This window comes from Arvicanthis niloticus, chromosome 6 (assembly GCF_011762505.2).
Source record: "Arvicanthis niloticus isolate mArvNil1 chromosome 6, mArvNil1.pat.X, whole genome shotgun sequence".
In the NCBI taxonomy this organism is placed as follows: Eukaryota; Metazoa; Chordata; class Mammalia; order Rodentia; family Muridae; genus Arvicanthis; species Arvicanthis niloticus.
In genome coordinates, this window is record NC_047663.1 from 42,383,034 (window position 1) to 42,397,343 (window position 14,310).

Genomic DNA, 14,310 nt, shown 5'->3' on the forward strand with positions numbered 1-14,310 from the left:
AAGGAATAAGTTAGGGTCTGGTGAGATATATTCAGTCAGTCAAGTGCTTCCTGAGCAAGCACAAAGATCTGAGTTTGAAATCCCAGTACCTACATAAGAAGCTAGACTTAGCAGCATGCTGTAATACTAAGCCCTAGGAGATGGAGACAGGAGGATCCTGGGGGCTTGTCTAGTCAGCCAGTCTAGCCAAATCAGTGAGCTTCACAGCCAGAGAAAGACCATGTTTCAAAAAATAAGGTAACAAAAAACAGCATCCAATATCAACTCTGGCCTCTGCACGCACATGCAAATACGTACATAACTGCACAGACACATACACTCGAAAGGAAAGAACTCAAGTCAAATGTATTGACCATTTGTGTTTTAATTACAGTTTACTCTGTCTCATGTTTATGAGTGTTTTGCCTGTATGTATTTTGATCACTACACTATATGCATCACATGCATGCTAGGTATTTAATGAGGCCAGAAGGAGGCATTGGACTCTTTGGAATGGGAGTTACAGACAATTGAGAGCTACAATGTAGGTGCTGAGAACTGAAACTAGGTCCTTTGTAAGAGGAGCAAGTATTGGTAACTGCTGAGCCATCTGTCTACACATGTACCTTTTAATGGGTAAAAAATCTTGGATTGAAGTCACTCCTGGCCCGGAGCACTGGTTCCTTCCGGTCTGGGCCAGAGCACTGAGCAGATCCCAGGTGGCAGCTCTGCCCCCAATCTCACAGAACACAGACGAAAAAGGCCTCCCAGGAGGTCTAACCTGGGCAGTATCTTAGGTAAGGAAACAGCAACACCTGCCCCAAACAGGGAGTAACTGGAACCCACTAGGACCCAGGAAATCACTCCTGGCTTGGAGCACTGGTTCCTTCCTGTCTGTGTCTGAGCACTGAGGAGATCTTGGGCCCCAGCTGTAACTCCAATAGTAACACCCACCCCCCCACAATTCTGAAACAATCAAGATAATAGGAAAGACAGGCTCCAGTCAGAGACAGGGCAGGTAGCACTAAAGAAATCCAGATGGCAAAAGGCAAGCACAAGAACATAAGCATCAGCAACCCAGGGTACTTGGCATCATTAGAACCTAGTTCTCTCACACAAGAAAGTCCTGAATTCCCCATATCACTAGGAAAGCAAGATTCAGATTTAAAATCACTTCTAATGATGACGACAGAGGACTTTAAGAAGGACATAAATAACACTCTCAAAGAATCTGAGGAGAACACAGGTAAACAGGTAGAAGCCTTTAAAGAGGAAACACAAAAATCCCTTAAAGAATTACAAGAGAACACAACCAAACAGGTGAAGGAATTGAACAAAACCATCCAGGACATAAAAATGGAAGTAGAAACAATCAAGAAATCACAAAGGAAGACTACCCTGGAGATAGAAAACCTAGGAAAGAGATCAGGAATCATGGATGCAAGCATCACCAACAGACGCAAGCATCACCAACAAAATACAAGAGATAGAAGAGAGAATCTCAGGTGCAGAAGATACCATAGAAAATATTGACACAACTGTCAAAGAAAACGCAAAATGCAAAAAGTTCTTAACACAAAACATCCAGGAAATCCAGGACACAATGAGAAGACCAAACCTAAGGATAATAGGTATAGATAAGAGTGAAGATTCCCAACTTAAAGGGCAAATAAATATCTTCAACAAAATTATAGAAGAAAACTTCCCTAATCTAAAGAACGAGATGCCCATAAACATACAAGAAGCCTATAGAACGCCAAATAGACTAGACCAGAAAAGAAATACCTCCAGTCACATAATAATCAAAACACCAAGTGCACAAAACAAAGAAAGAATATTAAATGCAGTAAGAGAAAAAGGCCAAGTAACATAAAGGCAGACCTATCAGAATTACACCAGACTTCTCACCAGAGACTATAAAAGTGAGAAGATGCTGGACAGATGTCATATAGACCCTAAGAGAACACAAATGCCAGCCCAGGCTACTATACCCAGCAAAACTCTCAATTATCATAGATGGAGAAACCAAGATATTCCACGACAAAACCAAATTTACACAATATCTTTCCACAAACCCAGCATTACACAGGACAATAGCAGGGAAGCTCCAACACAAGGAGCTTGTAACCGAGAAAGAGCAAGAAAGTAATCCTCTTCCAACAAATCCAAAACAAGATAGCCACACAAGATAATTCCACCTCTAATAACAAAAATAACAGGAAACAACAATCACTGTTCCTTAATATCTCTTAAAATCAATGGACTCAATTTCCCAATTAAAAGACACAGGCTAATTGACTAGATACGTAAACAGGACCCAGCATTTTACTGCACAAAAGAAACCCACCTCAGTGACAAAGACAGACTCTACCTTACAGTAAAAGGTTGGAAAACAATTTTTCAAGCAAATGGTCCTAAGAAACAAGCTGGAGTAACCATTCTAAAATCTCCAATCAGAGAACACAAAGGGAGGGACTCATGGCTCCACCTGTATAGTAGTCGAGGGTGGCCTTGCCAGGCATCAGTGGAAGTGGACAGCCTTGGTGCCTGAAGTTTGTATTCCCTAGTGTTGGGGAATTTCGAGAGCATGGAGGCAGGAATGGGAGGACGGTGGGAGCACACGCTCATAGTAATTGGAGGAGGGGGAATGGGGTAAAGGGTTAGGTATTAGTAGAAGTGGAGGGCCTTGGTGCCTGAAAGTTTGGATTCTCTAGTGTTGGGGAATTCAAGAGCAGGGAGGCAGGAATGGGAGGATGGTGGGAGCACACCCTCATAGAAACTCCCAGAATTATCTGGATTAGACATGACAGAGGTAGGCCGCCAGAAGACTAGATTCCAGAATTCAAACAAAAAATTTTCTTGATACTAAAATTTGTTTTGAGAATTATATATTGCAGAATACACAGCCTTGGTGTATCTACTTGTCAAGCAAGCTGAGCAGACCTGCTCGAACCTCTGATGTCCTGGAATTCCAGCTGAATGCAGTGAAGACACAGCGCCAGAGGCTTCTCAGTTTACTCTTCCCCCTGCCCCTCTTCTAATATCTCAACACCCATAATCAGCTTGAAGAAGTTAATGAAGAGTCAGCACCCCAATTCCCTGGGCTTGGGGACTGAGGTGGTTAATATTGGGCTGTCCTACTGGGGAAAAGTAGTGGTTTTGTTGGAACAGGGAGGATTAGCTAGAATTTATTGCATAGCCATAACCTATTGGTAGAAATATGTACAATTGTTATTAAGATGAAGTTATAATTTCTTAAATGGTACAAAATTTGCTTTGATTTAAAATTTAAGGCTTTCATTGGTATGAGCTTCTTATTGATATAAAAGTGAGATTAATATTGTTACTATCATAGGCATTGTGCCTTTATAACACATTTAGAAATACAAGGCTTAGACCCAGTCCTTTTTTAACTTTCCTAACTGATTTGAGATGGTTAGCCTGTGAGTTAAGGGCCTATAGCAAATTCATGGCTCTGAGATTATTGTTAGGGTGTTTTCTATATTTTATTTAGAAATAGCTGAGAGGAGTTAACAGACAACAGTCCAGATTGCCTTACATGGGTAGTTGGTTTTCAAAATGTCAGAAGTCCACAGAATTGACATTACAAACATTTCTGTATTGATGTTCATTTTGATTAGAGACCTGTCTGCTCCTGACAGCTTCCTGTCTTGGATTCTAAGAAGAAATTGAGCAGCTTTGGAGTTATTCCAGTTGTGGTGAGACAGCCACTAGGCAAGAATTGCCTCTTTTCATCTATAGATAAATTACTGTCCAGAAAAGGACACGCTTGCGGAATAGTAGACTTGATTATATCTGCCAAGACAGAGTAATCAGCCCTTAATAATTCTGCATCACTCAGTCTGTCAGATGATCCTGGGCCAGAAGGCTGAAGATCAAATGCTCCAATGTTTTGTAGTATAGGGACTGTCCAGATGTTCAGTGGTCTCTATAAATTGGCTAAGTTTTAGAAGATATGCTTTGTGCTTCCCATAATTTCAGTTAACTCAGTCATTCTAGATTTCTGACGGGGTTGAAGACTTATAGTCTCATCGCCAATCCCAGCTATTTACTTTGAGAGAAAAGATTTGAGAGGATGGTTTTCAGCTGACATTCATTCTAAAGCCAAGGAAAAAAAGCCAGGTTCAGAACTAAGTCTTTTAGTTAGGAGAGATGACAGAGGTTCTGGTCAGTCAACAAAATGATGGACTGGGTATTAGGTCTATCTTGTTCCTTACAATATAAGATACAATATGTATCTTATACATATTGGTATAGTTATGCTCTAATTGTATTTTGAGAGAAAAGTTTTATTTTAACAGGAAGGGTGATATGTAGGAGGAGCTAAGGTAGAAGGAGTAAGGAGAGGGAGAGGAGGAGAAGGAGAGGAGGAGCTAGGTGATGAGAAAGAGAAAAAGAGAGGGGGGGAGGGAGAGGGAGAGGGAGGAGAGGGAAGGGAGAACATGGAGGTGGATGTTCGCGTGTCTCCACCAGTCAAAGATAGTTGATATATAGTTGATATATAGGTTGGGTATTGGGTTACACTTCTGATTGTATGGGCATCTTGTTATTGAGCATTACCAAACTTATAAAGCCTTTGATTAACATTTTAAAAATTGTATAAAAGCAAAAAGGAGAAGGGGGGATGGGATAGGGGTTTTCTAGGGAGGGGAAATGAGGAAAGGGGATGGCATCTGAAATATAAATAAAATATCCAATAAAAATAAATAAAAAAGAAATCTTGGATCACTAATGAGCTCAGAAAGAGATATGATTGAACTCATAGAGACATATAGTTTCCCATTCACAGTTATACTTCAAAGAGCTGACTTATTGTTTATCTCAAAAACAATATGACTTAACTGAAAGCACAATGTGTACATGTGGGTACATCTGTACATCTGTATAGAAATCAGAGATCAAGTAACCTCACGTGTTGGTCCTCAACTTCTACATTGTTTGAGGCAGAGTATCACTTGTTGTCTGTTGTATATGCTAGCCTAACTGGCCTATAACCTTCCAGGAGATTCTCCTTGTTTCTACCCTTTCACAGGAGTGTGAGTATTACAGATGCACTCCAATGCTACCACTCCTTGCACTGAGGATCTAAACTCAGGTCATCAGAATAACCACACCAGGAAATACAAATCTTAATTTTGAATTATTTGTTGCCCATAGTCACAGTTTCAACAAAATGAACACTTCAAAAGCTGACAGAGTTTGAATGACTTTCAAATATTTGCCTGAACAGAATATAAGCTCAGATTTAATGGCTTTTCATCAAGTAGAGAGAAGGAGGAGACACCAAACCACCAGTAAGGGAAAACAAAGATGCCATATACCACAATAACCACTGGGAAAGCTATTATTTGCCAACAAAAGCCTCAAAGACCACTAACACATCTGAGCCATTGTATAGCGTAAGACTATCTGGCACATGGCCACCACCATTTACCAGCTCTATTGTGTAGACACTCAATACTCAGGTGTACTTCCTCATACCAATGGCGATTAAGTAAAGTCATTGCTTAAAAATAATTTCATCTAACTGTAGGGACTAATATTTCCTCATGGTATAGCTTTTCTATAAGACAATATCAAGTCTTTTCTTGTTTTATGTTGTTTTGGAAGAGGTTCTCCTATATAACACATGTTGGCTTTGAGTTCATTCTCACTCTGCCTCGGCCTCCCCAATGTTGGGATTACAGGTTTCTGCCACCATACCCAACCCTCTTGCTTTCAAAAAAGGGTCTAAGTCTTCGTCCTGACTTTAAATTGTACCAGAAAGTTATATGTCGTTAAGTATGAACTTATAGACACACTGTGAAAGCCAAAGGATTTTTTTAAACAAATTAATTGGAGAATTAAGAAGTTACTTGAAACTAGGAAGAGTAGTTTCACATATAAATCATAAAACGACCCATAACGGATTTTAAGTATAAATATCATGTGATACTCTTAAGTTTTTAGTATAGTTCATTAAAGCAATCATGATAAATGATTTTACTTAGTCCAATAAATCCATAATTGGATTCATAAAACAATGTAAGAGGTAGTTTTTGATTCTTTGTTTTTGTTTTTTTGAGACAGGGTTTCTCTATGTAGCCAGGGCTGGTTGTCCTAGAACTAACTCTATAGGCCAGGCTGGCTTCACACTCAGGAATCCACCTGCCTCTGCCTCCTGAGTTCTTGGATTAAAGGCGTGCGCCACCACTGCCTGAAAGAGGCAGTTTTTAAATTAAAACGAAGAAGAACAAACCTCACTATAAATAAAACTGTATTAAACTTGGTATTTTGTCATCTTAAACCAAAAAAGTCATGTTTTTCTATCATATTCTGAAAGAATGTGTTTAAACTTTAAGAACACTCCTCCTCCTTTCCTAAAATGCTGTGTTTAAAGGTGACAGAGTGTGAAGTACATTGTCTCTATGTGACTCCTTTGTAGAGACTCTTTTTTTATCCAGGTATGTTTATTCTCACGTACTTGCTCTATATTTTTAAATAGATCTTGTAAATATTCTCAGGATTATTTACTTTCAAGGACTAGAAGCATTAGAAAGTAGATTCAACTACCTATTTCTATAGAGCAGTGGCTGGATTATAAACACTAATGTTCTTAAAACATACCTTAAGCTAGAACTGCCAGGTCAGTCTGTATGTATTCATCACTAACGCATCTCTGTAAAGTAATGCAACTGAACACCATGGCTACTGTTTCTACAAACCAAGTATCACGGAAAAGAAAACCACTTAAGAACTCTTCTGAATCACTTTAGAACTTCAATTCCATCCCCTTCTTTTCTTAAATATTTAGACAAGTTTCAATACGATCAATGAAAGAGAGAGAGAGAGAGAGAGAGAGAGAGAGAGAGAGAGAGAGAGAGAGAGATTAAAAATAGATCTCCAGATCTCCAGCCAGGCAGTGGTGGTACATGCCTTCAGTCCAGGACTCTGGAGGCAAAGACAGGCAGATCTCTGAGTTCAAGGCCAGCATGGACTACAGAGTGAGTTTCAGAACAGCCCAAACAAACAAACAAACAAACAAACAAAAACCAAACCAAAACAAACAAAAAAACTCAACAACAACAAAAAGTTAGATTAGGCTTAGTGTGTAATTCTAACACTTGAGAGACAATGGTATGATCCTGAGTTCAAGGTCAGTCTGAGTTATAAAGCAAGTCCCCACCTCAAAAACAAAATACAACAAACAAAATCTAGGCCTATTTAAGTGCTCTATAAAATCCCATCTCTAAACTAGATTTTCTGGGTATATAATGATATGTAAAACCTAAAAACTAAATGTCCAACATAGAAACATAATATTTCTGTCATGGTCACTGTAAAATAATAACAGAACCATTGTGGTTTAGAGGAAGCATTTCTCAAAATTTCCCTAGATGAATAGGTAACAGCAAGCATTTGGTCAGATGCAGAGAATCTAGAACACTCATGCACTAAACAGGACAGTACAATGGCATATATACTTTGGAAAAGTTAGTCAGTCCTTAGAGGTTAACATTTGATTACCATGTTTTAACAACTCTACTTCTACATACGTATCTCAAAACCTGAAAACAAAGACTCTACAAAAACACATATAAGTGTTTATAGCAGCACTATGCATAGTGACCAAAAAGTGGAGAAAAATTCATTACCAGATAACAGAAAGTTAAACTGTGTGATATAGTAACACAATGGAGTATTAGTCAGATATAACATGAAATGCAATATATATATATATATATATATATATATATATATATATATATATATATGACAACACAGAGGAACCTTTAAAATGTGTGGTCACAAAGTAACATATACTGTAAGATTCCTTTATATGATATCTATAATATGCAACCCACAGAGACATAAGAAGATCAGTAGCTGTCAGGTACAGGGAAAGGGAGTGCTTGCTAATGGCTTTAAGGCTTATTTAGGGGCAAACAAACTCTTTAAAACTGACTAGCAGTGCTCTTGCTCTCCTGCCTTCTTGCTTTCCCTCTGTCCTCTCCGCCCACTCCCCCTCTCCCTCCATTTCCCTCCTCCCTCTCTCCCCACATGCTCATGGCCAGCCTCTACTTCTCTACTTTCTCTCTCTCTCTCTCTCTCTCTCTCTCTCTCTCTCTCTCTCTCTCTCTCTCTCTCATGCTCATGGCCAGCCTCTACTTCTCTACTTTCTCTCTCTCTCTCTCTCTCTCTCTCCCTCCCTCCCTCCCTCCCTCCCTCTCTCTCTCTGCCTTTCTGTCTCTACTTCCTTCTTAACTCCTCTCCCCATGCCCTGAATAAACTCTATTGTATACTTTAAAAAAAAAAAAAAAGACTAGCAGTGATGAAAGCACAACTAGGAATGTGCTACAATCCATGAAGCTGTGGACTTTAAAAGGCTGAATTTTATGATTTGTAACACATACATACAACCTTATTTGGGGAGGAAGCAACCTTGCTTAGAGGACTCGAAAGTGAAAGTCTAAGTTTGCCATTACTAAAGGTAGACACGGAAGGTTGCCAGGGCAGGCAAAGGACACTGGTAAGGTGGTTTGTGGAAGTAGAGCAAAAGGTGAGGCAGAGAGTATCAAGTATGGAATAATTGTTTACAGATGTCCCTACTCACCATGGTGACTAACAAGTCTTCTAGCATGCCATGAACACCAAATAGAAAAGTTTTAACACTACTTTATTACCACTTCAGCGAAGGTGATATACAGGATGTGTGCTGGACATTCTAAGTCTATGGGCAGTCTCTGCTGTTTACCTAGTCTCTAGAGCAATGGCTCTCAACCTTCCTAATGTTGTGATCCTTTAATACAGTTCCTCATGTTGGGGTGACCCCAACCATAAACTTATTTCATCATTGCTACTTCATACACGCACGCACACACAAGATATCTGATAGGCACCTTCCCCCACCCCCAGAGAGTCGTGACCCATAGGTTGAGAATACCTGCTCTAGAGTCTTCCTGACAACTGGCCTGATGGTACCTTCTATAGCTTGTCAAAGTTCACATACACTTACCAGGAGCCAGAATTCTAGAAAGAAAAGCTAGCATGCAGCCTCTTACCAAAACACCTTTTGACACTGCGTTGGCTAAGCAGGATCACGGGCAGGATGAGCTACCCAGCTACGTAAGGATGTGTATGAGATGCTAAGGATGAAGGGTTTACAAGAGTGGTACATACACGCTGGATGGTATAACAACTAGGTACATAATAGTTCTGCACTGTATTTTTTTAAAGACAGATCTCACTTATGTAGCCCTGGGCTGGCCTGGAGCTTTACTATGCAGACCAGGATGGACTTGAACTCACAGAAATCTATTTGCCCTGCCTTTGCCTCTAGAGTTATGAGATTAAATGTGTGTACTAGTACTCCCAGCCATTTGTTTCCTGGGTTTTCATGTATAACATACATTTTCCTAAAAAAAAAAAAGTCAATAAAAGTTTTGAGAAAATAATAGTATCAATAGTTATGAAGACATGGCAAAAACCTCAGAATTGGAAAACGAATGCCTTATGTATAAAATCTTGGTTAATAGGAGTACATAAAATAAAATGTTCTACCTGGAAATACATAGCCATGGCCATAAACAAATAGGTCATTCTGAAAGAAATGTGCAAGGCTGCAGAGACAAAAGCAACAGCCCAGACTAGAGGTCAGCACAACACAGCTGCTGCACAATACTAGTAAGCTACAAAGGTTCTTACATTCACTACCTGGTCTTTTACTTGGAAAAAACAAAAGCTTGTCAATTGCAGATATGAAAATGGATGGGGCTGCGGAGTGAATGTATAATATAGAGGGTGCAGCATTTTCTGAAGCAGAATCAACAAGACTTAGTTGTAGTAAGATGATGTAAACATCTTTATTTAAAACTCAAGAGATGGAAATATTGTCATCTACAAGGGAATGGAAAAGAGGAGACAATTTTTTCAAAGTCAAGTCAGGCTGAATTCTGACTCCAAGTCTCTAGTCTAGCCTAGCTACTCTAGGCAGCTCTGGGTGTGGACCAGGAGATTTCAGCTAATGTGGCCCTGGCAAGCAGAGTCCTTTATGATTTTCTAGGGTACAATGGGAGGGAAGGACTTCACTCTAACCTAGGTCTACTCAGCCATTTGTTTCTATGTTCATGATTCCAATAAATTTTAATTCTGAACATGAGTTATGTACCTATTATCCCTGGCTTACATGATTTCTTGAAAGTCTTTTAGCATGATATTAACAAAATACTGAGTTAATTTACATTGGTTATGAAAAACAAGTCACAACAAGCCAAAATTAAGAAAACAAACTTACAGCTTTACATGGGCAAAAATTAACTTTGCTTAGAAGTCGCTACTTGCTCTAGAATGTGTGGTCTGTGTTTACTTGCTTGTTTGTTTTGTTTTTCAGACAGGGACTTACATATCCCATACTGGTCTCAAGCTCACTTTATGCATGCTAAGGAAGCTATTTACTGACTGATATACCCCTGGCCCCAAGATAGATCTATCTAAACTAGGGGAAGTATGTCTTTTTCCTGTATTATTTTTCTAAACCAAGATGCTATTTTACTGTAGAAGAAAATGATGATTTATGTGCAATTGAAAATGTTACTCAGGATTAAATCTAACAGTAGCCTGCCTTTTTGGATAGTTGAATATCTACTGTCTTGGGAAGTTTTCAAATCATTTGTTTAAAAGTAATACTGTTCTCAAGAGATGGCCCAGTAGTAATGATTTCATGCTACTCTTGTAGAAGAGTCTCCAGTACTCTAATCAGGCAGTTCACAACTGTCTATAACTCAGGCTCCAGATCTAACTTCTCTAGTCTCCTTGAGCACGAGCACCCACATGCACATACCCACACATAGACACATGTACCTACATACAATTAAAAACAACAACAAAAAAAAAATCTTTAAAAAAAGGAAACACCAAAAGCCATTTTTTTCTGTGCTATATATTATCAACATGCTTTAAATGTTCAACTTTTAAATATAAGTAAAAATCCATTTATAAGTTGGCGGTATATGTTTATAATCTCAACATTTGAGAGGCAGAGGCTAGAGGGCTCCCATAAGTTCAAAGCCAATAATGCCTACATAGAGAATTCCAGGCTGGCCTGGGCAGGAATAATATCTTGTCTCAAAATAAGTCAATAAAGTAATAATAAAACCCAAACCAAACAACTACACACTTGGCAGCATGACATAACTTTTAATACAGGGAGTTGGAGAGATGGTTCAGTGGCTAGCATGCTACCATTCCAGAGGACCCAAGTTTGGTTCTCAGCACCCAAGTCAGGTAGCTCATAACTCCAGCTCCAGGGATGCCTTTGACCTCTGAGGGTACCTGCACTCATGTGTACATACCCACATGTGTTCGTTCGTGTTCTCTCTCTCTCTCTCTCTCTCTCTCTCTCTCTCTCTCTGTCTCACCCACATGTGTTCGTTCGTGTTCTCTCTCTCTCTCTCTCTCTGTCTCTGTCTCTGTCTCTCTCTCACACAGACGCATCTCTACATAGAACTTACCAGATTTTTTTCAAAAATTTTAAATGCTTATTTATTATTTATATTTATGTTATGTGTGCTTGCTTGGTGAATATATATATATATATATATATATATATATATATATATATATATATATATATATAATCATGTGCATTTGGCAGTCTGTAAAGGCCAGATCCCTTGGAACTGGAGTTACAGGTGATTATGAGATATCATGTAGGTGTTGGGAACCAAAGGAGATCCTCTGCAAGAGTAGCAAGTGTTAACTGTTGAGCTATGTTTCTTGTCTGTTCAGTTTTTTTTGAGACAGGAATTCAGTACGTAGGCTAGATTGGACTGGAACTTACTAAGTAGATCAGTCTGGCCTCAAATTCAGAATGTCCACCTCCCAGTGCCTCCCAAAAGCTAGGATTAAAGGCATGCATCATCACACCCAAGGATTTAACATACTCTTAAATGAATGGTGCCTCTACTTGCCATATGTTGGGCATTCTAATAAGGTACACAGAAATCTTGCAATTGATACAATAAAATCTTCAAATTTAATATAGATCTATAACCCTGTTTTGAAATCCTTGGAGCAAGATAAATTTATGAATTCAAAATAGTTGAGTGTAGAAGAAGATATAGTATATAATCTGTAGAAATAAAATTCTAGTTGGTGGAAAACTCTGGGACCCAAGAGATTCCATAAAAAGAGTAAGGCAGGGCTTAAGACAATTACAAAAAAGGTTAGAAATAGTTGAATTGGAGCAGATACCAGGAAGAAAATACAGTGAGGGAACTATCTAACAAAACCATCATCTCATGGAAGGATGCAGCCAGCCATGGTGACCAAGAGAATGCATTCCCACCTACTCTTTCTTTCTTCAGTCTCTTTGTATTCCCTATTGGTCAAAAGGAATTCAGAGATGAGAAAAGTTCAATAAGATTCTGTATCCAGATCACCATCTCAGATAGAAGCAGATGAAAAGCAGAGTAACATGGGATTTGGCAAACAGCACAGATGCGTTTCTATTATAAATAGCCCCCAAATATTCCCAGCTATGACAACAAGTTTATTTCTCACCTCTACTGAATCATCTAGTTCTACTATCTTTTAGGGTTTTGAAGAAGCCCTCCACCAAACTTTGGAGAACTGTTTCAAAGCCAAACACCAGGCCAGAAAGTGATGTACATACTGTTTTTCTCTGGGTTGGATGTGATTACTGTCAACTTGATCAGAGCAGCTGTGATAACCATCATGAAAATGGATCTATTAACATTCTCATGTGGACAGAGGGAACACTCAGGAGCCATGCTCCCTGTCCCCGAGGGTATACTGTAGGGTAAGTAGTTGCTGGAGGGAGAAGACTACAGGCATGCAACTCTGAGATTCATCACTGATGATGGAGGGTGGTTTTGGTGATGCTGCACACTGAGTCACTGATGCGCCTGTAATATATTACAGTATTAGCACAAGTTGGATGAACAGCTCCTTCGGTCTGTCATGTCCCTCTTTGTCTAGAGTGAATAGAAATAGGCTACGCAGGACCAGTCACACAACTCATGTCACCAGCACTCAGGTACATTTGCAGGTAGTTAGCCACAAGGCTGACAGGATTGGTATGGAGATATGGTAAAAGAAGACAAGAAGCAAGTCCAAGTCTCATACCAACCCAGGTGTTCCAAATAATTTGAGTGTCAAACTTCTATTGACTCAACTTTAAGTTGTCAGAGATGAATGTACATGTGACCTACTAAACAGGAGCCAGAAAGTAGAAATGGGCTCTTAAATTTAGGCCTATATGACTTGTGAATGTTTATAACACAGCAGAAAAAAGTCAAATGACTAATAGTTGCTACTTCAGACATTGCTAGTATCATTGGAGAGACAGAAAGAAACTGACAGGTTTTCAATAAATCCTAATTCTTATTGTCTCCTATTCTTAATAACTACTCTGCTAGAAGGCAGAGAAAATACACAGAATAAGAGGTGTGCCTGACCTGGCAGGGGAAGAAAAAAAAAAAAACCCAGACTCTGATAGCTGTTATTTCCTAAAATGACTAATTCTTCACTATAGAATTAGGGAAGGTTAATACATAGAAAAAGGGTACTGACAGCAGAAAAAAGATAATGAGAAACCCAAGGTTCAAGAGCTAGTCATTTGGCTAAATGATAAATTAAATTAATAAATTATGAGAAGAGCCAGGGTTACATGAGACCCTATCTCACAAAACAAAGAGACTATGAAAAAAATGAGGAGAAAATACTGAATTAAATAAGGTGAGATTGAGTTGTTAGAAGTTTAACTATAAACTGTATAGCCAGGCATGATGGCCACACTGTAATCTCAGCACTCAGAAGTGAGAGAAGAGGATGGTGAATTCAAGGCCAGACACTCGGGAGATTCTGTTTCAAAGGAAAAAAAATAAAAGATTAAATTCAAAAGGTCAGGGTTAGAAAAACATAATCAATTACTGGGCCACAGTTAGCTAGCTCAAGGAGAAAACATCACTATAACCATTTCAATTATATGCCCCAGAGTAAGTCCTCAGAATAAGCAAGCAGTTAGGCAAGGCATGGTACCAGGCACTATCTTAGTCATTGATTTATAGTGTTTCTCTGGTTGCCAAGAGACTTCTTGTGTTTATTTCCTAAGTATGATCACAACTACCTTCCATGAGGTGAGGCTAGAGATTCAGCAAGCATTTGCCTATTCATTTAAAAGGAGAAAAAAAAAAATCACAACAGAGTAAGAAAGGGACATGTACTGGCTTGTTCCTCTGCCACTCATGCAGTGACTTCCTTGTGTTATCAATACCACTGTCCATCCCTGCTATACCCACAGTGCTTGCC

General features: G+C 39.1%; 1 protein-coding gene across 3 annotated transcripts in view; it reads right to left on the reverse strand.

Annotated features, from left to right (window-relative positions):
- Nf1 (neurofibromin 1) overlaps positions 1-14,310 on the reverse strand; it is a 239,489-nt gene that overhangs the window by 84,244 nt on the left and 140,935 nt on the right. The gene's annotated exons all lie outside the window — the stretch shown is intronic.